The sequence below is a fragment of the Astatotilapia calliptera genome, chromosome 12, assembly GCF_900246225.1.
Source record: "Astatotilapia calliptera chromosome 12, fAstCal1.2, whole genome shotgun sequence".
Classification (NCBI taxonomy): Eukaryota; Metazoa; Chordata; class Actinopteri; order Cichliformes; family Cichlidae; genus Astatotilapia; species Astatotilapia calliptera.
The window spans coordinates 38,081,114-38,106,911 of record NC_039313.1 but is presented as its reverse complement, the minus strand read 5'-3'; the positions used below and the strand labels follow the sequence as shown (position 1 = coordinate 38,106,911).

The 25,798-nt window shown below is 40.7% G+C and overlaps 1 long non-coding RNA gene across 2 annotated transcripts; it reads right to left on the bottom strand.

The window, feature by feature from the left end:
* Positions 1-19,207: 19,207 nt before the first annotated feature.
* Positions 19,208-22,670, bottom strand: LOC113033050 (uncharacterized). Of its 2 annotated transcripts, XR_003273991.1 has the most exons (4): positions 22,437-22,670; positions 20,359-20,434; positions 19,989-20,085; positions 19,208-19,230 (listed from the first exon to the last, which is right to left on the bottom strand). It is a non-coding gene; the product is annotated as an uncharacterized LOC113033050 (long non-coding RNA). The 2 variants fall into 2 exon arrangements; XR_003273990.1 differs by lacking the exon at positions 22,437-22,670 and having other exon boundaries at positions 20,359-20,500.
* Positions 22,671-25,798: the final 3,128 nt, after the last annotated feature.

Here is a 25,798-nt window from a genome sequence, read left to right as displayed (position 1 = left end):
CTCCCGGCGCTGTAACTAACCCGCTGAACGGCATACTTGAGTGTTACTTTGAATAATTAGGAATCTTATAAGGAAAGGACAAAACTCTGCTTATCGCTCACGCCACGGAGGAAACCCGGGACGGAAATTTCCTTCAATTTGGTGTCAAGAAGTGGGATTCTGACGAAGGTAGGCACGTGTCTTTTATTTTATAAGACTGTGTTATGCCTTTCTCAGTGATCCATAAAAGAAACGGGATATGCCGACGAAGTTTCACTTAGTGATCCAGAGAGATACACTGACGACTTCTTTAGTCCCCGAATAAAGTAAATTAAAAGCAGAAAGACACAGGAAGTTGCTGTTGTATTGCGAGAAGCTGCTCGTTAAGTGAGAAGTTGCTCACCCAAACAAAAATTGCTAGCAATAAATTTAAAGTAACCTCAGCTGTGCCACAGCAAAATACTAACATAAATCCTTCAAAGTGTGTAAACCCCTCTGGAAATCACTGAACATGGGTCAGAATAATTCAAAGACCACAGACAGGTCCGATAAAAAATCGAAATTATCTGTAAAACCCAAAAATAATAAAATAAAATATAAAGTTTCGAATAACAGCTCAGTACGCCTCCCACTTCCGGTCACGTGCAACTCACGTCCGCGAATCGGTGAAGACTTCCATGATTACGTAACCAGAACATGCGGAAGTACTTACGTGACTGACTTTGTTTACAACTTAAGAACTGTAAGTTCAATGCATTCTAATTTATTTCCGGAGCCCTATCCCGAACGATTATCGCCAGAAAACAGGTCAGTAAAACTGAAGGCCAGTGCAGATACTACCACGAAAGCTAAAAGTGTTAAGTTAATGTTGAATTTCGATGTTGAAGGCTCAGAGGAAAGTGAAAAAATGATGTATGCAGGATCTCCTCCAGCACAGCAGGGAGATTTCAGAAGGAAAGATAAGAGTAGAGACGTATGTTTTTATTGTGGAAAAATAGGACACTGGTTTCGTGAGTGTGGATTTGCAGTCTCCGACAAAGCACGCGCACCTCGACCACAGAACGCAGTACAAGTTCCTGCCACTAGGCGTCAGCGGAGCTCTTCCAGTCAAGGTAACTGGCAAGCTCAGTTTTCCAGCAGCCGCAGACACCCAGAGCAAAAATGAATTTGTGTATTTCATTTAACACAAAGGGTGAAATGTTTGCTGACACTGATAACAGCTTATGTTTTCTCTGCCCTATGCACATCATGGAGAAGGAACAGCCTCTGTGTCAGCTGGACGCCTCAGCAGAGAATGAACTCAACACCTTTTTGTCTGGTATTCCACGTTACACACTGTGCCAAAAAAACGTGTACAAATACAACAAGCCAGTATATGTCAAGCAATATCCCATTTCCACCGAAAAAGCCGCAGCTCTAGATGTCATCATAGGAGATTTATTGACTATAGGAGTAATAAAGCCCACACTCCTGTCAATCCTGTGCCAAAGCCTAACAAACCTGGCGTATGGCGTTTTACACAAGACTTAAGGCAAATTAATGCAGTCATTATGCCTCTGCCACCTTTCGTCCCAGACGTTCGCAGCATATTGACATCCATTTCCATCCACATTTTACCGTGGTGGATTTGTGCTCCGCCTTTTTCTCAGTACCTGTGCATGAAGACACACAGCCGTTATTTGCATTCACACATAGAAATAAGCAGTACACTTGGACCCGTCTGCCCCAAGGCATGGTAGATAGCTCTGCTGCTTTCTCAATGGTGATCCGTGCTACCCTGGACAGCTTCACTCCTCCAGGGCTGTACCCTGATCCACACGTGGATGACCTCCTCCTCTGTGCTCCGAGTGAGGAACTATGTCAAACTGCTACACACATGCTTCTCCAGCACCTCCAACAGACTGGCCACAAAGCATCGGCAAAGAAAATGCAGTACTGTCAGACTTCTGTTCAATATTTGGGATTCACATTGTCTCACGGAAAACGTTCCATGACTGCAGACAGGGTCAAAGCTGTGACCTCCGTCCCTCGGCCCACTACACAGAAGGAAATGCTGTCCTTCCTAGGCATGGTGAACTATTGCAGACAGTGGATACCAGACTGTTCTTTTCATGACCACATTCTGCGTGACTGTTGTCAACCTGCACAGGTGTACTGGCCCAAGAGCATGGCAGTGGCTACCGTCTAGTAGCCTTCTATTCAAGGTACTGCCCGTGGTTGTTCAGGAATGCCGGCCTGCCTGAGGGCAGTAGCAGCTTGCTCTATCATGATAAGGGACTGCGAGAAGCTCACACTCTCACATGACACTATTCTACACACCAATCACCAGGTCATGACCATTCTAGCAAACAGAACTACACAACATATGCAAATCTCACTATAAAAGCGAGCAGCACACCCAATTCGCCAGCACATTTATTGATCCTATGCTGTGTTCTTCTGACCGACAGGATGGCAAAGACAGGCTTGACGATCATGACTGCATGACACGTATACAGGAATCCACAGCACCACGTCCAGATTTAGAGCAAAGACCTATCCCAGACTCAGCCACGGTTTATGTGGACGGGTCCTGTTCAAGGCCGAATGATAACTCATTTCTTTGTGGCTATTCAGTGGTGACATTGCCTGACATCATACTAGAGGCTCACTCATTACCATTTCACTCAGCACAAAAAGCAGAGCTCATGGCTTTAATACGTGCCTGTGAGTTACATTTTGGATAAGCGTGTGACGATTTACACAGACAGCCGCTATGCGTTTGGCGTTCTGCATGACTTTGGCACATTGTGGAGACAAAGAGGATTTAGATCTGCTGATGGAAAACCGATTGCTAATTCTGATCTTGTGCAAAGACTTTTGCAGGCTATACAGTTACCATCGGCCATTGCAGTTGTAAAAACAAAAGGACACAGTACAGCTGACACAGACGAAGCAACAGGTAATGCCCTAGCAGACGTGACAGCCAAGGCTGCAGCTGCGTCACAGCTCCCACCTCCACAGGAAGTATTATCTGTGCCCCTACAGCTGCCACTTGTTAAACTCCCAGACTAGTTAGAAACAAATGTTGATTTAAAATTCATACAAGAACAGGCCTCTGCATGTGATTACACCTATTGGGAGAATAATGACTGTACCTTAGATGACAAGGATGGCCTATACAAAAATCTTGAGGGTTTAATTGCCCTCCCATCTTCCCTACTGCCAGTCCTTGTCCGACATTTTCACGGTGTGAGTCATGTCGGACAAAGAGGGGTAATAGGGGCAATAAAATCAAGATTTGTAAAATCAAGATTTATTTGTAAAATCAAGATTTGTAATTGAAAAAACATCACATGCAGTAAAAAGCATATTGGCAACCTGTCTAACATGTGCACGAACTAATGTAGGAAAACCAAAAGGAAAACATCAGCATTTACCACAACCAGATTTTCCATTTCATACATTACAAATTGATTTCACACACATGCCAGTACAAGGTAGCATCAAGTACTACCAGGATCAAGTTAGTAAATGAGTAAAAGCTTATCCAACCTCAAAAGAAACTGCAGAAGTAGTCTGTCAAAAGTTGAGCAATGAAATAATACCCAGATTTGGAATACCTCACCAGATTAACAGTGATAGAGGACCTTCATTTACATCAGAAGTAATTCAAAAGTGTGCTAAAACTTTAATGACCTGGGTCAAATTACTTCCTCAAGTCCTCTGTGAGATTAGAATGACTCCATCTGCAGTAACCAAATTATCTCCATTTGAAATAAGATTATTTCCAACACCATGGTCAGCTTCCAGAGGGGCACCGCTGTCAGAAGGTGATGTAGATATTGCATTGTCCGACTATGTCTACAATCTGGTAGAAACACTGAATAATAACTATCAGAAAGTTTGTCTTTCTCAGCCTCTCCCCTCCACAGTTCCACCAGTGGAGACCAGGAGATGCGTGTTGGTGAAGCCGCTAAAACCAAGGACACTCTGGGAGGCCGCGCGTTTTCCAGCCCCCAGGCTGTACTGGCAGTGACGAAGAACCAGCATCCTTACAGACGGACAACCTCAGTGGATTCATGCCAGCAGGGTTAAGACCAGCCCAATCGGACCATCTCAGGCAACGGATCAAGCAGACGACATCTCCGGCGAGCCAGCGCCAGGATCCAATACACATACACACATGCAATTACTTATTAACACACAACGCCTGAAAGAGCCAAGGCTGAGAGCTCTTTGATCCTTCACGTGAACAAAAACAAGGTACTCAACATCCAGCAGGAATAGAAAGCCGAGAGTACCACATGATGTCTAATCTGATAAAGCCAGACTCATTCCATCCTGATAATGGAGAAAATGAAATGCCCATCGTCATCATACGACACTTATTCAATGTCTCTCGAACCTGGGACCAGGCCAGGAGACGACTGAAGAACTGTTTTTCTTATATATTTTCTTATATATTTAGGTTATTTATCATATCTATCGCATTAACTTTAGGATTTTTCTTTGCTATTTTGTATTGTAAACTGCAACCATGTTCACATTTCTGCAGGTCGTATTTTGCTGACGATACCTCATGCCCTATTTTGCAAGACACCTACTTAATGCACTCCTCACGTTCCCTAAAATCAGTAAATGGCAACATAAACGCCACTAATAAACCATTTTATGCACCCCCTAGAGCAGGAGCTAACGCCTGGTATGAAAATGCCAGAATAGCCGCTCGTGACTTAGGAAACAGTAACTGTTATGTCTGTTCAAAAGGTAATCCAGAACAGGTTATAGTAGGATACCCCATATCCGGTTTCCCCCTCACTGAGGGACTAGAGAAAATCGGCGGAGATAATGCTCTCCTTAAAGACACTTTACAGTTGACTCTGAGCCCTCTCGACTGCCTACTTAGACACACACACACACCAACTAACCCTGAGACTCCATTAGGCGAATTATTGAAGTTATCTAATGACACCGCAGGGACCTGCGCCCCAATGAAACGCCCTAAGAATAGGTTAAAACCCTCACTGCCCCTAGGACAGATCCCTTTCCATTTTAATACTAGTATGATATGTCTGCGCAGACTAAAGTTAACTGGCCCAGACACCCACATAGATTATACAAAGGATAACTACACATTTTTCTCTGACTCCCCAGGTGCACACTGTAATGAGACATGGCTAGCTGTCTCTGTGGCTGAAGTTGTATCATATCTGGTGGAACACACCTGTCTGGATCCAAGCGTCGTAGCTGCTCCAGGATGAAAATTTCCAGTTTTGCCTGGAGCAGAATTTCAGGGTCGCTCTTGTTGACTTTAATAGCAACAGTTTGGTTCTTTTTTGTATCGCGACATTTCGTTACAACACCAAAGCTTCCTTCTCCAAGGAAAGCCTCCACCATGTGGTGGTCTCCCAAAATGGTCCCTTTAGATATTCCAAGCTCATCTGAGCCAAAGGATGGGTTGGCTGACATGGTGTAATGTGTCTGTTTGCGCTGTGGATTGGTGAGAAACAAAACTGAACTTGTTTTGGTTTCTCTCGTAAATTGCTTTCAAAACTTCTCGAAAGGGTTTTAGTTGCTGCAGGTCAACGTCCGTTAAGCATAAAGTAACAGGTGAGCGCTCCTATTTATGGGTTTTGGGATCAAAGCAAAGTTATGACATCAGAAAGGATCAAAGCAAAGTTACCACGTCACAAGCGATCGAAGCGATTCTAATATGGGTGGCTGTGGCTCAGGTGGTAGAGCAGGTCATCTACTGATCGGAAGGTTGGTGGTTCGATTCCCGGCTTCCCCTAGTCTGCATGCCAAATATCCTTGGGCAAGATACTAACCTGAAATTGCTCTCCGATGCATTCATCGGAGTATGAATGTGTGTGAAAGTCAATTGTGCTTGTGCGAATGGGTGTGAATGGGTGAATGCACAAGTTGTGTAAAGCGCTTTGAGTGCTCAGAAGAGTGGAAAAGTGCTATATAAGAACCAGTCCATTTAATATATGCGCACACGTGCTTGTTTGTGTAATATTGTTCACACTAAACTTGACCCTAATCAAACCCTAATATCAGTCAATCAAAGAAAATGTTAGTTTTGGAAAATTTTAAAATGACATAACTGACAGTTAAAACATTTTTTGTTCATGTATTTGTGTCTTCGGGGTTTTTTTTGCATACCATGTCAAGCTTTTCTGTATATAGTCATGTCGTAGATTTCGGAGCAAACAAGAAATTGAATTGGATTTTAATATTGCAGTGCTTGGATTTCGGATTTGGTGCTTAAAACTTCTTGAAACTGTAACCGTATTTCATTCACCACAAATAACTATCTGATTGAATAGTTTTCTTATCAGATAGAGAAATAAAACGAGTCGCAAAGTCTAAAAGCAACATTTCTCTGCCTGGGCTGTACCTCTGCACGTTAGTCTGTTTCAATGTGTGACCCCCCACCCCCTCCCTGATCAGTCGGGGGTGAGTGCGCTAATGTGCCTGGAGGCCGTTTTAATGAGTGTTTGCTGGAAAACGAAAAATACAAGAAGGATTTGTACGTTTTCACAACGGGGGAGTTTGCGTAAGTACTAGTAAATAATTTTCTCCAGTGTGTACGTTACACATGTTATTTGTTTAAAATTGGTATTATTATTTTGCTAGCTAGCAAACTCGCGGGATAAAGGATTGAAGTGCACTCAGTGCGATACAATACGGTGCCGCTATTCTAACAGTTAGTTATTGCAGGGTAACTTGTAGAATATGCTGTGAATTGAACCAAGATTACACAGCAGTAGCAGTAATACGAGTTACTTCCCTCAAGTGAAAGCGTTAAACGTTAGCCCGATGCTTAACTTGCCAACGTCAGGCTTTCTGATTGAAGGCTAAAAGCGACGTTGTCACCAAGTAAACAGAATATTGATGATATTTTTGTGTATCGCTGCAGCCTTTTCAAGTATTAACCTGGTGTCTTTGGGAACACCTTAGGGGGAGATGACGGTAATATGACTGAACCGTATGGGAACAAAGAATAGGCACTTTTTTGTGCTACCGAAGTTTCCTCGCTTTCATTCAAAATCTGTTTATCATTAAACAATTGAAACATAATGGCTTCGAGCTCACATTGAGGCCTGTGGGGCACTATCAGCCACTGAGACAGTAGACAAGTGACTATTTCACACTTTAAGGCTGCCTGTTTATTTAAGGGAGATGAACAGTACATTATAACTGTACATAATAATATCAATGATGATAGATTAAATAAATGGGTTTTTGAAAGACGCTTGTGCATTTTTAAAGTCTAAAGTGTTGAATTGATCTGAGTATGTCATCTGTTCAAAGCCTCTCCCAGTCAGTGCTGTTCTCTATGCCTGTCTTACTCTACATGATGTTATTAGCACAAACACTTTAAAGGTGATAATTAGGTCTACAACAATAACACAGACTGCAATGTAGTTAAGCGTCTTACAGTTAGTTTTGAATGAATGAACTTAAAAAACATCACAAGCAAAGATCTGTCTCCTCCTGCTTTTTGTGTCACATAAGAAAGAAGCATCAATATCTGATGAGAAGACTTATTAATTTGGCCTTTCACGTGGTCTTACTCAGGTGATGCCAAGTGAAATATGCATCCTTTTTATGGTAATGTGCTGGAAAATGTTGAAAATGGACATTAAACGTGCTCACAAAGTGCTTGAATTTGACCCTGAAAGGTGTATGAACCCAGAAAAAGTCACACTTGGAGTAAAAACCTCTCATAGCAAGTTAATCATATTCAATTGATTTGATGCTTTCAGCACAAAATTTAGTCACACAGTCAGGACAGCGGCTGATTTACCTTCATCGGTAAACGTGTTTATGCAGTACATAGTAACAGTGTGGCTGAGTCCTCTGGTTCAAATCAGTTCCAGTACATTTGGAGATGTAAGTCTTAACCTTTCACATGCATCGGGGGGGGGGGGAACATTTAATCTGCACAGTACTGCCGAAGTGCAGCGATACATTGTGAAGTGCACATTTCCATTTCTCATACAGTACCGAGCAAAAGTCTTGAACCACCCCCTTATTTTTTCGTGTTTTGCCAGGTCAGTCTGTGTTAACGGTGTTATTAACTGCATTCTTCAACTAAAGAAGTGAGAACAAATGATGTGGGGTTTTGTTTTTTTGCAATAGGCTGCAAGTAAATGTGTACAGATACAATTTAAAATTGGTTCTTTGTTAAGTTTTCTGGTCCTTTCCGTGACTTAGGTGTCTGTTTATGTTTGAATGTTTCAGAGATTAGTGTGAAGGGTCTTAACAGACAAAAAGTGGTCAAATACAAGCCCTGAATTAAAAATCAGAAACACTTTAAAAAGCCTGGAGAGCTATTCCTTAATACCACTTTAAAGATTACAGGGAAGTCCGGATCCCTGGAAGCAAATGAGGGATGGCTCAAGACTTTTGCACAGTGCTGTACATGTCATGTTCCCTGTTTTATAGCTCAGCTCAAACTGACACGTTCTCACTAACTGCTTCTCATTTTCTCCACAGTAAACTTTGACCACTTCCAGATACTGCGGGCCATCAGGAAAGGAAGCTTTGGAAAGGTAATGCAGCCTCCATTTTTCACGCCACTTGTATATTGTTTGCCCTTAATTACCCACCACGGTCGTCATCTCTAAAGAATCAGTGCAAGCGAAGCGAAATGTGCTGGGATTACACTTCAGTTCTCGTGTGCTGCTGTTATTTAATAACAGTTATAAATGCAGCTTATGCAATTATTTCTATAAAGGCAGTTAGAGGAGAGCCGATTTCTATTTCATCTCACTCAATCTAGGTGGGAATTTTGACCCCACGTCTCAATTTAATTACAGAGCACATTGAACATCTGGATGAGACTTCAGTAATGAATTCAGGACTGTGTGTGTGTGTGTGTGTGAGAGATACACAATTGGGGCTGCAGAGATTGGAATAGTTTACCTTCATTTTAAATATCACTGCCCTGTGCACATTGTCGGCTTTAAAATTCAAACTTAAAGAGTTTGTAAGTAAACTGGCTGAGATGAGACAGACGATGCACCGGGTCCTCGTCTGAGTGCTGGCTTTCAGTTGTGCTGTCTCTCTTGCCCAGCCATGCACACACAGACACTGTGCTACACTTACACAGTGAGACAGATGCTCACAGAGACGTCCAGATACATTTTGTCCTCGCTGGAGGTCATCTTGTGTTTTTTGGCCCACTGTGGCCTCACACCGAGCTCCTGCTGTTTTTTGAACACTTTAACAGCACCAGTCTTTAGCTTCCTGTTGAACACACTTAAGTGGTCACTCACTTCCTGAGCCCTGGGCAATAAGAGACGTTTTGTGTTTTATAATTTATTGATATGTTTGATCCTTTCTGAGCTGCGTTAATGAAGCAGTCATTAGAGCACCATGTCCGCTAGAATAGTTCTGTAGTTTGATGCTTGAGTCGTTGCAGACTTGTTGAAACTCCCTCACCCGTCAAAGCAGCGTCTTTGTTATTCGAGTCCAGCAGATGGCAGTGTTTCACTGTCTGACGGCTGTCTGAAGCTTCAGCTGGATTATTCGTTTAAATGAGATCATTTTATAAAACTTACAACAACAGGCCTGAACCTGCTCAGCTCCAAAGAGCTGGCTAAACGATGGGGCATGTTCAGAATCTTCCTGAAGTTTAACAATTTCCCAAAAAGCTCCACAAAGTGAATTTCCATATAAGACAAGAAGGAAAGAACAGGGTGTGACGTGGAAGGGGCCCTCTGGCAAACAAATTACTGCTTTTATTAAGTTACAAAACTCGCAGTCTTGTTCACGAGTGATCAGAGAAGGGAACAGGAGATCGACAGATGGATTGGTGCTGCGGCTGCAGACTCTTTACCAGTCCCTCTTTACCAGTCGATTTACGTCCTTACCATAGCTGGACTGGCCATCGGGCATACCGGGCATTTGCCCGGTGGGCCGCTGGCGATATTTTGTTTTTATGGGCCGATGGATTTTTTTTTTTAGGAAGGGTATATATAATGAAAGGTGTTGGATTGGCTATTGGTCATGATCGATTCTGGGCTGGACCAATTACAGCCGAGGAGGCTGGATGCACCCGCCCCCTTGTTTAGCAATCACGTGATTTTCGCGCACTGCATGCCGGGAACTCGTGGCAAAGCAATCCAAGTACCGCATCAAATGCAAGCATTTGCAGCACCGCAAAACGTTCATTCTCCGGTTCCAATACCTTCTTGTTTTTTCTTTCTTGCTTTTTCTTTGCCACACAAAAAGGAATGTACAAAACAAAAGGAGAACAATGCCGGTCGGTACAAAGACAGACTCGACGAAAAGACAAAGAAAAGATACGAGGAAAAAATCAAAGGAGTGAAAGGGTCAAACCCTATGAGCGCACAGAGTGGACAAAAGACGTCAGTGTGCTGCCCAACTTTCACCACGCTCAGATTTATAATTATACGGTTCTTGCAGTGAGTGCATACACTCGTGAAGTTTAGTAACTTCAGGTCACTGCAACAAGCCCAGGTACAGTTTACCGACGGATGGGTACAGGACCTTGAAATGCACTGTGTAGAATGAAAGACCATCGTACGAACAAAGGTAAGTTTACCAGCCTCACAAATCGTCGTCATAAATACACATTCGTTAACCGTTTATTAATATAACCTTTGAGCTCAACGGTAATTAATTAGTAGTGGAAATAATTTCTGGTAGCATTACAGAAATGTAGCAGTGACAATAATATTGTAATGACCTGGCTGGGGTTGTTAGCCAGGTGCATTCTGGGTATTGTGTTGTCTTTGTTTTCTATCGTTCTGCTAGTTCCTATGTGTTTGATTCGCATGTTGTGTTAGTGTTATGTTAATGTAAGCCAAAGTGAAGTTGATGTGTGTTCTGTGGAGTGGGTTGAATTGGCATGGTTGGCTGACACCGCGACTCTATGTGGTGGGAGCGTGATAGGGGTTTGGTGTCAGCAGCGTTACGTTGTTGTAGAAAAAGATGGTAAATAAACGACTGGTGTGAACCACTACAGCCTCCTGCTGGGTCATTTGGGGATTATCAGTCTGCTGCTGAGACGCTCGGGGTTGTGCGGTGTATGACGACGAGTGCTCTCCATTTGTTGCGAAGTTTAGCCATAGCTGCTAGCGCCCCGCTAGCCGTTTTGGCTAGTGAGCAGTTTAGCCAGTTCAGCTCCACTAACCCACAGTTGTTACAATATTGTATGCTGTAATCGCACTGGACAATTAGTGATACAAAACAACTGTTTTACCCTGTGAATAAAAGTATATGTTTTTGTCAATGTACCATGGTAATAACAGAAGCGAAACACAATATTGTGTCAGGACAATTCACTATTTATGCACAATAAATAAAGGAACATAGCGCGACAATTTCTGTTCAGCGCCAGACTTGCTTGTAACCTATATCACTAATTATGTTAAGAAAAATGACGCATTAACTACTACAAAACTCTGACCTTTGTGGGAATGCTTGGAGCAGACTAACATGGAGTGTTCTGAGACGTTTTGGTATATCCAGACCATCCGTCGGCTCTTACTTCGGAAACATGGCTTAAAAATTTCTCTTCAACGACGTAATCCGATTAAAAAAAAAACGATCTCTTTACCCGTCGGCTTCCCGTGGCTGTCATGCGACCGGCTATTGCAGTTAATAATACAACAGCTTCTTGGCATTTTTTGGGTTTCTTTTTATCGCTGTGTAACCGAGTTCAATTGAACGCCTGCGTGCGCTAGTACCTCTTGCCACAAGTTCCCAGAATCCTTTGCGGTTTTACCCCTGAATGACGTCACATTTTCAATCTTTATCCTGGTGGGCCGGTCTGTAGTCAAAATGCCCGGGCCGATTTTTTGTCCCAGTCCAGCCCTGGTCCTTACCCTCTGTCACAACGGGACTGAACGGACTCACGCATAGGCTCTGAGCAGGGAACAATAAAGGTTTTTTATTTACAGAAGCACCAGGTGATCTATTTACACAGTGGGGAAAAGACAGGTTCTGGGAATCCACACACGAACAGGAGGGGGGAAAGACACTTGCAGTCCACACACGCTCCAAAGTCCTCACTCCATCCACGCTCCACGCTCCTCTTCACACTCCACAAGAAACACAAAAGCTCGCTCCAATCCTCACACACTTGATCGCTCAGGTAACACAGGGGTAGGTCCAGGGAAATCTATTCACAGAGATGCAAAAGGTTACTGTAAGAAGATCGCTAGGGAAACACGAGAACGAACTGAGCTGGGGTTAACACTGACGAGAGTCGGCAACGGTCCAGCGACGAGAAATACAGGGCTGCCATCTTATAAGGGGACTGGAACACTGTTGGGTGATGAGCCACAGGTGTCACCAGGTGCGTGGGCCAAGGGCAGGAGCCCACAGATGAGCTCCGCCCACGCAGTGAGAGAAGGAGGGAGGGAGAGAGCGGGGACAAAATCAAAACAAAAAAACACATGTAGCCACACTGAGGCGACCAGGTAGACACAGGGACCCTGACACCCTCGCCTTTTTCACAAATGTCATGTATGAAAATCTATAATAACTCCAGTTATACGGATATCAATATCCTCATAAGTGAGGATATTGATAAAAGTGATTTTAACTTTTACTGATTTCTGTTTAGATATAAATTGATTCAAAGTGGTCATATATGCAGATTCTGACCTTTCCTCTGGCAAATATATAAACTCACTGAAAACAGTTTGACTTTTCAGAGAGTTTCCTATCTATCTGTATTTTTACTTTAATAGTTAAGCACGATTAACATTTAGGAAACAAAAATAAACAAGTTAATAAATGAAATGAAATAATACTGATTTATATATTCACTCTGTTTACTTTTTCGATATAGAAATACAATGAAGACTTCCATGTTCCTGCTGGTGGCGCTCTCTGGCACTGTGCTCTGCATGACTAACGGACGTGTTCAGAAAACCAGCATATCATCAACATGATCCCACAAGGGGGATGTGATGATCTGATAGCAAACAGAGATAATAATGGTAACTGTAAGCGCAAGAATACCTTTATCATTGGTGACTTTAATCAAGTTAGAACAATTTGTGATCCAAGCAATCGTATCAATGCAAATAGAAATCTTTATAAAAGCCCCACAGACATGCACATTCTGTATTGTAAACTGCTGGGACAAACAACCGATACCCATTGTACACACAGATACAGATGAAAAGGCATATTGTAATTGCATGTGATAAAATCAATCATTTCCTTCAGCCTGTGCACTTTGAATGTTGCTCTTGAGTTGAGAGATGCTGTGAGCTTGCTGCCATCTTTAAACATCACTTCATGATGCTGGTTTAGATGCTTTATAAGACTTTGTTACGTTTCTTAAACAGTGATGAAAATAATAAAGAGGAAATATGAGAGAAGTGATTTTCAGTGAATGTTGAAAAAAATACCACAATAACAAAAATGATGGCAACATTGCTACACTTTGCTTTCTAAGCTTGCATATTGTACATTTTCACAGTTGTTTCTAATTGGCTCCATCTTCTCTCGCTGTCACAGCTGTTGCTCAACTTTCAGCACTCATTAAATTAAAAAAACAACAAACAAAAAAACCAAGCTGCTGCTGGTAAGGTTGGCATTCTTGCAAGACTCAGTAACACAAAACAAATAAAAAAATGCACATCCCATGTTTATCCCATGTGATTCCAGGCTGAGTTTATGCATTTATGCTTATTTGTTTATAAAATATTATAAGCTGGTCTGAGCTCATTTGTTACTAAAGAAAAACAAACACTGTGTCATTATTTAATCCACTAAAACTAAGACACAATGCAGAAGCAGTGTGTGAAAACTAAGTGCACCTTCACTGGTGTAGCATCTGCCTTAGAAATAATGAACTCAAATGAAACTGTTGAATCATCTCTATGTGCTAAAGGCTCATTTTAATGCAGCATTAATCACGTTGCTTTAACAGTGCTGCATTTTAATAATGTTTATCACGTTCTTTGTAGATTTTAATTATCACCATCGTCGCTGTGAGAACATGTCTGGTTGGAGCAGGCGGCACTCAGGGATCATGTTGTGTGGAAGAAGAGTCATGTGATTATTTTTTTAAAGATTTTTTTATATGAGTGCACAGAGTGTGAAACAGAAAGATAGGATTGACAGAGAAAGCTGATCATGTCTGTTGTGACACCTGCAATCTCTGACTAGAGTTTTAGGTTTTGTCAGGCAGCTAACAGAAAGAAAGCCTGGCTTCATTGTACAAATACAACTTACATATACAACACATGACATATTACACAGAGCCAGATGCAGTTTTTGGATTTTATTTCAAAATGTTCTTATTCTGATTGTTTACTTAATATATTTAGACACATTTGGTTTATTTCTATAAAAATGATATTTTACACAAAACTTCAAATAGCTGCCTGCAAACATGGCTCTTTATTGTAAAGCCAGGTATGAACAACAACCTGCAGCTGCATGCTGTTGTGCTCATTGGTGTCACATTAGGTTCTGAACCACAAACAGAGAAGTTTCTTAGAACTGCAGGGCTAGTGATGTAGGTGTTGATGCAAATGATGGCTTAGGGTGGTGCTACGACAGTGTATAAAAACTGAAGCTCCCAGAGCCAAGTGTTATTTGTTCTTCCGTAACTGAGGTGAACTATAACCTGCTCAGGTAGAATTTAATAACAGCGTGTCTGAACTGCTCATCTCCAGGCTTCACGTCTCATTCTGTAAGAACTTGTTGTTTGTTTATTAACTTTTTATAAACAACAGACTTTTGTATACTTCCAAGAAAGAGGGAGAACTTACTCTTCTGCCACACTCACGTTCATCTTTATCTGTCATCAGTTCAGATAAAAGCATCACTGATTATTCTGAACACTGTTTTAAAGCTTCTGCGTCACTCTGATTTCTTCTTAAAGTTGGCAGACAGGATTGTGAAGAAGGACATAGTGGATCCCCCCTTTAATGAGCATATTATCTGTGAACACTGAATACAAACAACCTAAATGCTCATTAAAGAAGCAGGTTGGCTCATAAAGTGCTCTGTACTTATTTTATGCAAGTGCTGTTTCTGGAAACAACCACCATCTGTAATCAACACAGGACTTATTGAACTGTCAGGTGTGCAGACAACATGGCACATTTTGGGAACACCTATAGTTGATGTCTTAATTATGAAAATAGCTACTCTGTAGTTGATGCTTCCTGTTCTGCCAGAGCAGGTGCAGCCTTTGTGGAAGTGGGTTCCACTGGACCAGCGTCTGTGAACGATCCACTGTGGGTGATTTTTTTTTTGACCTTACATCTGTGTGTAAGGACCAACCACAACCATCTAAAATCTTTGCATGTTATTTTATCTTCTGTGTAAGAATATACACAGCATACCCTGATGATCAGCTTCAAGGGTTCTCAGTGTGGGATGCATACAGTATGTCATGCTGAAATATAGAGCACTTACAATAGAACCCACTAGAAACCAATTATTTTAGCCTGGTTCCTTAAATCTATGGCATTTTTCCCATGCTGACTGATATGCTGCTCAGTGTCTTTTGCTGTCTTTCATGATCCTGGGCCATGTTGGCCCAGCATTCTTAGTTTTCATATGTTTTGTGTGTTGTTCTTTATTTATGCCATGGTTTCTGTTAAGATGTTCCTTATTTGATTACCTCCTGTGTGCCCCTCTGTTTATCTGTGAGCCCTCGTTTCCCCTCCTTGTGTTTTATTCCATGTTTTCCCAGCCCGTTATGTCCGTGCTCTCCCCGTGCTGTCTCTCCTCCTCTCTGAACCTCCGTGTACTTCCTGTTTTACTTTGACAGTCTCCCGTCAGTGTTGCGTTCACTCCTGCCGTGTCTTGTTATGATTATCAGTGTCACCTGTGTTCCCCGTGTGCTCCCACTTCCCTCGTTAACCCTCTGTGTATTTATGTCTGCGTCTCCCTCAGTTCTGTGTCGCGTTCTCCCTCATTCATGGCCGTGTGTTTCTGTGTATTACGTTATAGTTTCCTCGTTTAGGTTGTATGGTTTTTCTCTCCAGCAATAAAGCTGTGTTTTGAGTTCATTCCTGCCTCCGTGAGCTTGCGTTTGGGTCCTCATCCTGCCTGCACACAGCCGCAACCATGACAGTCTGCTTTTAAATCAGATGTCACTCTGAACATAAACACAAGCCACAGCAGCCCAGCTGTCTTAGCTGAGTACAAGGATACATTTACTCTCTTTGTGTAAAATATTGTGATGATTTTACATTATATTAGGCAGGCAGCTGCCCAAATTAAACCGTGACTATTAGCAGCTTGGTTATTTTGAAAGCCTCGGCTGGAAAAAATTCAAAATGGTTTGTAAGGTTGGCCACAGCTTTGTATGTAAAGGGGAGTTAGAAGATTGCTTCATATTTTAAGATTGATTAAGATTAATTAATATTTTTAATTGTTTTATTTTACATCTCACCTTTTACACTGCATTGAGTTGCTGCCATGTGATTGGCTGAGTGTACATCGTTCTTTGTTTCAAAATGGACTTAATGCTTGGTTGAACAGTTGTGATGTTTATCTCCTTTAGATGTATTTTTTATTTTCATGATGAAAAATGGTTTGTTGGTTCATACCTATGAAGTTACAGTGTTTCTGAAAAGCCTAAAAAGATGAATTGTTACCATAGTAAACTTCAAAACAGACTTTATTATATGATATAGTTATAAAATTGGATAAAAACTGGCTTCAGCATAATATAAAATAATGTGTTGTCACTATGTATGCATTGGTCAACTTTCAGATCTATGAAGTTCAGCTCCCCCAGCTGTGTCTCCCTTCTGTGGCCCATTCCCACATTACTACCCTGTGTATTTAAGCCCTGTGTTTTCCCATGCTTGGTGTCGCGTCGTACCCTCAGACCCTGCCTGTGTGTTCCTGCTTGGTTTCATGGTTTGGTTTCTGTTTTTGTTTCATGCCAGCAATAAAAGCTGTGGTTTTAGTTACATTTCGTCTCGGAGTCCTGCATTTGGATCCACATTTCCACCTGCCCGCACTCAGAGCCCTGACATCAGCATAATATAAAATAATGTGTTTTTTTTTTTAAAAAGTCATTTTATTTTGTAGTATATGTTGAATTAACACTATAAAAGCTACTCGACCAGAATTGCAGTTAAAAATAAAACAAAAGCAAAACACAAGTTTTTATAAATGGTTGTTACAAACAAACCTAACGAAAGGAGAAGACGACTGTTTAGTGGAAAAATATTAGACATGCTCTCTCATAATAACTGTGTAATAATGTAAACTAAGACATGTCGAAAACATTGATATTTAGTTAAAGGTATTTATTCAAACGATCCAATGACCAGCATGTTTTAGTGAATGTCTGTAGGCACTGGGAGCTTGGTGGTTGCCTAGGCGACAATATGTCATCTATGTTTTGTTTTTAATTCAGTTTCACTGGTGAAACTAAGAAACAACAGGCTGTAGAGGGACACGTTAACAAAGCTTTACTAACTCTTACTGTCATATCCAGTGTGGACAAATCTGTATAGATTTATATTAATATATTAATCATTCATTTGAATAACCAAGGATGCAAAATAAAAATCACAGGAGAGTTTATGAGACGAGGTCAAGTTCAGAGACACACGTTTAGCAGAGGTGAAGCCTCGAGGACAGCTGGCAGCTACACCCATGTATGACAGCACCCACCTGTCACAAAGAGCAGCCTTTCCATGCCTGACTCTGCATAATTGTCAGCATCCAAGCATTTTAAATGAGTCATCATCCTCAGAAATCATCCTTTGCACAGTTGTTATGAAGAGAAAAATAAACTTTAGAGCTGAAAATCAGATATGAACCGTGATCTGGGAGGGGAAGGGCACCTGCTGCCAGACAATGTTCACCTTGGAAAAAGTCAAAAGTGGTTTATAAATTTTGCCACAGGTCTGTTTGTCAGAGGGAGTTAGGCGATTGCTTCATAATTAAAGACTGATTAAGATGGATTCATATTTTCTTAAAGGTTCTTTTTAGACCTCACCTTTTACACCTGCATTGAGTTGCTGCCATGTGATTGGCTGATCAGATATTTGCATTAATGAGTATTTGAACAGATCTACCTAATGAATTTATATTTATGATGAAAATGCTTTGATGGTTCATACCTATGAAGTTACAGTATATCTGAAGAGCCTTAAAATATTTTTTTTTGCCATAGTAAACTTCAAAACAGACTTTATTATATGATATAGTTTTAAAAAAGGATAACAATTGACTTCAGCATAATATAAAATAATGTGTTTTCCCGATACCTGATTTTTAGCACTATGTATGCATTGGTCAACTTTCAGATCTATGAAGTTCAGCTCAGTTATCTATGTTTTCATTTTTAGTTTCCATTTGCATTTAGATGCATGGCCGATTCTCTGATGTGTGATCTGTTTCTACCTGTGCTGATGCTAGCAGGACTAAAGCTGATCAAGCAGCAGTAAATATGTGAAGCAAGGCTGAAGGATACACTCATAAAATGAACAGAATCATAAGAATATAACAGCACGAGCACTGCAAATGCAACTAAAACATGTTGACATCAAATGGTATGTTATTTGAAATCTATATGAAATAATGACACATATGTTTTCCAATTTTTTTTATTTATTAATTTTATTTTTTCCACAGTTGTGTAAATCAGTCTGTCTGTGGACTGCCAGCCAACACATCCACAACACCAACAACTCAGACGGCACAAAGCCTTTTAAGTTGGCGAGGCGTGATAGCAAATGCAGCGCAGGTACATCCATCTCACCTGCAGCAGCATCGCAGACCACGCCCCCCCTCCACACCACTCTTTCCTCATAGTTGCTCGCCATCGTTGCGCTCAGAGGGTAGAAGGTCCCGATCGAAGTGCACAGGTAACTTCCCTTCACATTTCACAACAATGATCCTGTTAGTGAGAAGCCTGCCTTCATACTTGCAGCTGGGTTTCCTGGCTCCCTGATGCTTTAGCTTACATTTAATTATGCGAAACGTTGCGGTACTATACGTCATGCCGCTATTTTCATCGTACCTCCCATCACCTCTACAAATGGATTTGACCTTTGCTGGAATGCTGAGGATGAATGTGTTGGTTTCCTTACAACTGATATTCCTATTTGATATTTCTGTGTTACACAGCTTTTCAGTCATCTTAGCATCTACATGCTGTCTTCTAAACTTTTCATAAGGTGTTTCTTCAGGTCGGTGCTCGCTTGGTTGAAAATTGTTCACTTTGGAAAATCCGGAAGCAAAGAGCAGCACGAGCATCATGCAGACAAACAGTGTCTTCATCGTCTCCTGGAGAAGAAAACACATGGACATTTTTCCACATTAAGAATTTGGCAGATACATCCTTTTGGATCCTGAAGCTCAGTAAGTCGTCTTTGTGAGCTGCAAACACACACGACAAGAGGACTGATAGACCTTTTTCTTTAAATGAAAGAAGTAGTTTTATTTATAGTTTTCTTTTTTATTTATTTATAATCATATATATTACTTTGTTCTCTGTTTATTTTTTTATTTTTCAACTGTTAGGACGATTTCTAAATATCCTGAACAAGCCTGATCTGGACGGCTCCTGGAAGCAGATTCAGGCGTGATGATGTCATTTTCAACTGGAAAAAGAAGCTTTGAAAAGCTGAAGTAGTTGTCTTTAAATGTTTAGATATTTAACCTTGTTGTATTACTTTATATTTTATATTCATCGTATTAAGACATCAAGATATTTGTTTTTGCCTTAAAATTTTGTGTTTTAATTTATACTTTTTGTTATTATTTTTTTTAATTTTGTCATTTTGCCTTTTTTACTTGATGTGATTTGGATAAATATATATTTATATCTACAGATATATTGAGAGAGTTTTTCTCTGGGTTTCACAAGCCCATTTTATAGATAAAAGTCCAGGTCATAATAGATCCGGTTCATTAAGAACAAAGTTTAAATCCGATTTAATATAAAAGCCTTTCTGCACTCAGTTATTCTTTCCTGTCATATGTTTCAGTGTGCTCTGTAGTAACAATGACACACTGCAAAATAAAAATAATAAGACACTCACCTTTTTTTTCCTTTACTAATGATGATGATTAACCTGCAGTGGTTCAGGTATAAGTTGGTTGTCTGGAACAGCAGGTGATGAAGATGTCGTGAAGGGTCTGTGGTTAATGTATATAGTGGGTTCATTACATAACTGGATAGGCAACATCTGACAGTCAGTTTAAATAAGATCTTGTTGTATTTGAACACAAATCAGCAAAAACAGGTCTCTCACCGTGCAAATATACAGCTTACGTAAGTTTAGTATGCTCACCGAATGCAGTGTTTAGTGTAGCAGCAGAATTATGACAGTTTATGGAGATGTTCAACGTGAGCCTGCTGCCCAGCTTTAAAAGGAAATTCATTTTAAATGATACATAATAAGTTCTTACCAAAAGAGGAATGCAGACGGAGATGAGCAGAGATCTCTTCTGCAGTTCAGATGCTGCTGTGAGTTCTAGTTCACTTCTGTCACAGAGGAACAAAGTGTGTTTGGATCTGGACACTTTGATTTTTATACTTCTGATCAGCACCACCTCAAATAATCCCTTGCATCCACACCTACATCACTGGCCCACCACTTCTAGGAAACTTTAACACTTCCCTGCTTGTGACTCAGAAAGATAATGCAAATATGATGACCACTGACCACAAGAACCTGCATGTAGATGCAGCCTGTTTTTCCACATCTGGCTTTAGAAAAAAAATTAATGCACAAACAAATAGATTTAAAATAAAAAGATGTGTTGGTATATTTTGACCTTTCAAATAAACTATTAACACTTCTTTTTTCCCCTTTTTAAGTATAATTTTTGGCAAATAAAGTGAGTGTTTTGACCATTTGCAGTTAAAATGTTGAACAATCTTTTTATTTTAGTTTTACTACCAGTTGGTTGTAATAATTTCATATGAGGGTTTAAATGGATGTATAACAAAACAAAGGATAAAAGTATATATAAAAGTATATTTAATGAAGCTGATCGAACAACAGTGCAATATGGCATGATGACAGTGTTTGCAATTTTGGCAGGAGAACAAAAGATACATATTATAAAATACAAGACATGAAAATCTCAGGGGTCGGGGGCCCAGGAAGTCTGACCCGCAGATTCCAGGTCTGACTTCGAGTACATAAAATATCATCTTTGTTGTGGGGAAGGAGCCTGAGTTAGAGCAGGAAGTTACACCATATTGATATTGTTGGGGTAGCCTCAATGCCAGTGTTGGACTCTCCAGTTTCCTTGAAGGAGGTTTGACTTTGTGCCATCGTTGGCTGGACTCTGTGCTCATTGATATCCCAGTATCAGTGAGTTAAGACACCATGCATTTATTTTCTGTGTGGCACACAACAAGAAAACAAGCCAAGAGAGAACACATCAGCCTCCAATGACAGTTTATTAAAAGGTTTATTGGAGGTTATTTGTTGTGTTATTGAACCTGTGTGCTAATGAAAGAGTGTCCTTAATAAACGTACTCCATAAGGAAGTGTGTTCACAAGTGCACAGAACACATTAGGGCACAGGTCAATGATCGGTTTTACAATTGTATTGTCAGATCGATGGACACTTTCGGATACTTGGATATTCAGGTGATTAGAGGAGCAGAGATGATCAGCTGATCAGGATTTGGTGGTGTGTTGGATCAGGTGGTGGAGAGATACAGGACAGGCCTGACATACACAAACGTATAGTGAAGGTGCAGAGGCTCAGATCTGTGACATCGTCCCAGCTCAGTGTCCATATTTAGATGTAACAGTGCTATAGACTTTACCTGACAACTTGTATGAGTAATGTTTTCATCTCAGGCATGTCAATTTCATTTGTGAATATATTTTTAATACTTGTACAACAGATTTTTTTGAGTGTTAAATAGAAATTATATGCTGAAACTGAAGTGATGGATCGCACTCTTTAGTTCACCCCTGCTCTCGAAACAATGTAGGTGGTCCAATTAACATATTTACATTTTTTCATTTGCTTTTGCTGTTTCACTTGCAAAATATTTCCAGTGTGACATTTGATCAGGTCTTGCAAACCTTGTCGTTAACCAAGCAGTCACTCCCAGGCTGCTGTGCTGATCACCGGATCTTAACTTAATTGTCACAGTGCACTCAGAACAAAACAGCCATGCAGAGATATGAGTCACAGTGACATTAAAACTGATGAAGACCGTCGTCGTTAGAACCAGCAAACTGAATGAACTAAAAAAGATAATCTAAATTCAACTGGTCTCAAATATCAGGATCTCAGTGTTAAGTCCATATTTTTGAAGTAGAAGCTTTTACTGGTTTTACTTAAGAAAAAGAAATAATAAGGAATTGTTTTGGAATTTGTCCAGGTTAACAGATGAAATCATGTTCAGTGCTTTGTCCTGTCAGTAAACACAGATTCTTTATTTGCACTGAATGGGACAGTATATAATTTCACTGCTTTTGGCGTAATGACAATAAAAGATAGTTTCAAAGTCTGACCTGCAAAGCCCGTCCACCCAGTGTCCTCCTCAGTCATGCTGGTTGCATGATTGCTGTAGAAGTGCTAAACTACTGTGACCTGATTAATTGAACTGAGCTCACACTGCAATAACTAATCAGTGAGGTGGTAGTTTAAGTACTTCATTACCAAAATGTATAAATGAAGTACATCAGAAGATGTTGGGGAAGAAGGACTTCACCGGGTGGGCCTGGACCCCCGAGGCCTGTCCCTGTGCCGACCTCGTTTGAGTCTAATAGATTTATAAGATAGAGCTCATCAAAAGACTAAGATATGAATATAAACATGATATTTGTCAGTTTAATTTAATGTTAAGTTGAACTGGAGTTAACCAGAATCCTTTACTCTTCCAACTCCTCTACTTTGTCTAACAGTTAGCTTAGCTTAGCCTAGCCAAGTTTTCTTTGCAAAATTGCTAATTGCATGGTTTCAAATTGCAGTTTTGATTTTAAGTGGACTAATTGTTCAGACCTGCTCTGGGGCCTGTCTGAAGTATTAAATTGACATATATTTGTCTCAACACCTACGCAGGAGAACTTTTTTGTAAGTGTGAAATGGAAAATAGAAGAAGAAGTAGAGATGTGGGTGTTCCTATTTACATGTTTTTATTTTCTGTTTCTTTAGCCAAACATGTTATTTGATCAGAGCACCTGCCTGTACACCTGCTTTTAACCAAGCAGTTATTTTCAAGCTGCTACACTGATCACAAAGTCATGACATATGAATGACAGGAAGTGTCCAGTGTCACGTAGCGATATTAATGACAACAATGATGGGTCAAAGCAACATATGATGAACATTTATTACGATATCCTGATAAATGTAATGCAGCGGGATAACTTCTACAGTTATTATGTTAGTGATGATGCCTCTTTGCTTTGCATTTATTCACAGCTTTGTGGCGTACGATGGAGTGTCAGGGCCACATTAAGATGATAACCTGCCACGGCTGCAGTACCCTCTACAACACGGCTTGTGTCGATGATTTAGTGAAGCAAACTGATCAGCTGTCTCATTGTGTCTTTTGTGTGTTTGGTTTTGTGTTTTCAATGAACTGAAAGCCCTCTTTAATGCACGAGGGTGTGACCATCCACATTCTCTCATCTGTCCAGTGTCAGCCATTCATTTTGTGCAAATGGTCAAGTCTTCCAAGTGTGCGTGCTTTTCCTTCTGACCAGATGCAGCTTTTTGCACCATAACTTTATTGTCCTGATACTGATCCCCACACTGTGTATGTGCACTAAAACAGCAATCATTTCACTGCTCAGGTTACAAAATGTCATAAGATGCTGCATGGCCGTACAAGATAGACTTTGGTTAGCAACAACTCTCTGAGGCCTCAACTGTGAAGCAGAACGCTGTCTTATCCGGCTAACTTCAAGAGCCAAGTTATCCTTTGAACCTAATCTGCTCCAAAGCAATTTATGTTCCAAATGTGAGATCACCAGGTACAAAATCACCACCTACTAACCAGTAAGACCAAAAAAATAACAAAATAAATAAAATCCCCGATCCTGGAAGGTCCCTCAGACCGCTGTGTGCAGAGAGTAGGAGGGTGTAAAATTTTTCAGCAGAGTCTGACGTCTTTGTCTTTCCATGATTAGCAACGATAATGAACATAGATTCTCTACAACTTTACTGTTTTGTAAGTATTAATATATGATCCTAAAGCAGGACACCTGCACTGTAATTAATGACCTCACATCACATGTTTAAATTATGCTTTTACATTTAACCAGACCAACAAAAAGCTCATACTCAATTTTAGCAGCAGTCATTGTGACACTGATGATAAAACTTGTGTAAAATTGCAAAACTGTAAAAAGAAATTTAAAAAAAAAAGAAAAAAAAAAAAGCATTTTTGTAGCTCAATGTTGAAATTACAGTTAACTTCACTGGTTGGCTGTTTCACCTGTAACACTTCAAAATAACATGCTAAGGTTTAATAGGTTATAAGGAATATACTCTGAGCCCTGAGCAGTGTTGTGCTAATAAGAGACGTTTTGTGTGTGCAGTGAACCAGTAAGCTTTGTATTTCATAATTTATTGAGTTTCTATTATCCTTTCTGACCTGCGTTAAGGAAGCCATTAAAGCACCATGTCCGCTATAATAGTTCTGTAGTTTGATGCTTGAGTCGTTGCAGACTTGTTGAAGCTCCCTCACCCGTCAAAGCAGCGTCTTTGTTATTCGAGTCCAGCAGATGGCAGTGTTTCACTGTCTGACGGCTGTCTGAAGCTTCAGCTGGATTATCCGTTTGCTATGTTTGCCATGTTACAGTGGGGAGGAAAAACTCCTTTTAACAGGAATATCTAGACATGAGTGATTACTGCAGTGGGGCACTATCTGTGCTATCTATAAGAAATGTTAGCAACAATAAAACTCTGAGGATCAGGGCTCCATTTCACTCCAGTGTTCAGTGGCATTTTAAAAGAGTGAATACCGACGCTGAATGTCTTTGTAAAGCAAAAGCACTTTGTTAGCCTTTACAGAGCAAAGCTATGGATCAATGTGCAGTGAAGAAAAATCGAGGTGGCCAGTCTGTCCTTTCCTAACCAATCACAGAGCTCCTTACATTGCACCATGTGGCTAATTTGCGTTTTACTGATATTGCTGGGCTGCTGTCAATCATTTTGTCTTTATATTACAACAGAGCATTGACCTTTAACCTGTTTAATTCATACTGAGTATTTAAAAAAATGTATTGTCATAATAAATTCTGCCTCACTGAAACACCATTTTGCATTAGCCTCTATCACCTGACTTGTCACTGATGATATCACTGCATGAGCAGGCGAGCGGTAGCGGCGGGGGGGTGTAGGTGAAGCTCATGAAGAACAAAATTCTGTACGAGCGGATGCAGTGAGTCCAATAACCAGGGGTAACTGGAAATAAGGTGTTGTAGGCTGGCTTCCACAGTGTAAAGAGACACTTCTCCCTCATGCTCTAACAGCTGGTAAATCAATTTAGAAGCAGAGTCGATAACGGCCTCCTGAAGCTCCCTAGGTGGGGTGACTGCCGCTGGATCCATATCTGGCTGGTCCGTACTGTCACGGCGGGTGAGGAGAGCCGTGTGAAAATAATAAATGAGGATCCAATCGCAGGCAGTAGTGGAGAAGTGAAGGTGGTTTATTGAACACAAAAATAAATATGGACAAACAGCAAATGGAGCACGAACTAAACTAGACTGGAAACAACTAAACTACAGCGCACAAACACACGGGTGAGACATGGTGGATACACAGACGGACCAGCAACTACAATGACAGAGGACACGACTTAAATACACAGAGAAACACAGGGGAATTACACACAGGTGGTGGACACAGCTGGGAATAATCACCA